The sequence below is a fragment of the Pteropus alecto genome, unplaced genomic scaffold (assembly GCF_000325575.1).
Source record: "Pteropus alecto unplaced genomic scaffold, ASM32557v1 scaffold121, whole genome shotgun sequence".
NCBI classification, from domain to species: domain Eukaryota; kingdom Metazoa; phylum Chordata; class Mammalia; order Chiroptera; family Pteropodidae; genus Pteropus; species Pteropus alecto.
Window position 1 is genome coordinate 9,121,753 of NW_006434369.1, and position 2,078 is coordinate 9,123,830.

A 2,078-nucleotide genomic window follows, 5' to 3' on the forward strand; every position below is an offset into this window, starting at 1 on the left:
GAGAGAAAGAAAGAAAGAAAGAAAGAAAGAAAGAAAGAAAGAAAGAAAGAAAGAAAGAGAACAAAAGAATCACAATGGAACGAGTGATAATGTACTTTGCAATGAGACTTTAAATGCAAAGTCTTATTCTTATGATTTTTTTTAATGAAATGAAGGAATGAAGGATTCCCAATATATTTGTGCCCATTCCGCAGATGTTAAAAAAATTTTCTACTGTCACTAAGATATGATTAGTGCATTTTTAACTTCTACATGACATTTTATTTTTTTGACTAGTCTATGATAAATGAAGTATGTAGTTTATGTAATAAGTTTAAGACCTGTTGCTTTTCCATGATTATACCATAGCCAGGCACCCACTGTTGTGTTGAAAGCTACTTTGATCAACTGCATTAATTAAACAGCAGCAATAACCCAAGTTCACAATGGTTGATGAATCTTAACCTAAACATGAATTTAACTCAAGACATGCAACAAAGAAACTTGGAAAAATATTAATCTTTCAGGCATACTTGGCTTGTGTAAGTAAATCTTAGATTCCAGTTGGTCAAAAATTCTGTTACAATTGAAACAATATTGTTGTGAGAATTGGCAAAACTAAAATAATATAACTAAAGTTGGTATTGGTGCTGAGAAACATCATGAAAGAGCCAAAAAGTGAGTCTTTAGTGCCATGCTTTTTTCAGTGAACATTATTTCCGGGACCTCCATTCATCTTCAGATTGTCTCAGTCTTGACCATGTGTACGCTATCAAATTCCAATAATTAGAACATGAAATTGGGGCATTTCTCTTCAATGTTGCAAGAGAGGCAGGCTACAGTCCTTCTGCTGGGGAGCCAGAAACGATCTTAATCCATATGAGTAGTTCACTTGTAATTTCTAGTAAGCCAAGCAGTTTCATTGCCATGGGAAAGGGCTGGAAATAAATCTCGAGTTTGTTTTCAAAGTTAATACTTTCAATGTTCTTATATAATGTATTAAGTGGTAATGACCAGAAAAGACCAATGTGTAACCTCGTATAACTGTGGATTACACATTAATACATTAATAAGGTTATATACATTAAATAGAGCTGTGGGAAAATGGAGAATTGAAATAAAAAAAGAAAAGATGGCCACTGTGTGGATCGAGAGTATGTACAGTGAGAACGACATTTCACAGGTGTTTCATAATGGGTAAGGGGCAAGGAAAGGGTGAGCAGTAGGCTGTTCTGAGGATTATTAGTAGAAGAGAATTAAAAGATCAAGCATAAGGCCCACTTGCCAATCAGGATAAATTATAGTCTTTGTTTGCAACAACAAAGGATCACTGAGGAGAATATCAACAATGAAAATGCACGTGTACATTCATGTACACACACACTCTATCATTCTGTGTTCCCAGGGATCTGTCTTTGTTTCCTCTTTCTGTACAAAGATTATTTAAGTAAAGGTGGGGAGGAATGTGTTCTCCAAGCTTAAAGTTACAACAAAAGTATTTCCTCACTTTAGTATTCTTGACATCCCTTTTACTGCCATAGAATTTGTTTGGGGTAGCTAGACTGTGTGAAAGTGCATCATTTCTTAAGCCCGGGAATCTCTCTGCAAACAGAGGTAAAGTAGACTTGTACTAAGGGCAAGCCTATCGTTCCTTGAGCTCTAAGTGTTCGAAAAGTAAAGGCAAGCTAAAAATACCTCTGCAACTAAAATTAAAACACCCATAAACGTGAAAATAAGTGACCAAACCCACTTTACAGTCAGCGGTATGTAAATTTCTTCAGGGAAATAATACTGAGCAACAAGTTTTAATGCTCGCCCATAAAGTTCAGGTGGGGAAGCAGGTTCTAGCTTACACTTTGTCAGAAGGGCCCATTAGAGTATTAAGAGTAATTCAGAGATACTTAAAACCCACCTACATCAGAATAGAGTAACTCCTTGTTCTCAGCATAAAGCTAGAAGTTCATAAGTTCTAATCCCCAACTGCTAAATGCACTCCTACTGCTCAATGTACTGTGCTGACTCCCGAAAATTAGCCTTGTCCACAGTCATACATTCTTTCGTTGACTCATTTAACAAATATTTATTATGCCTCCGGTATG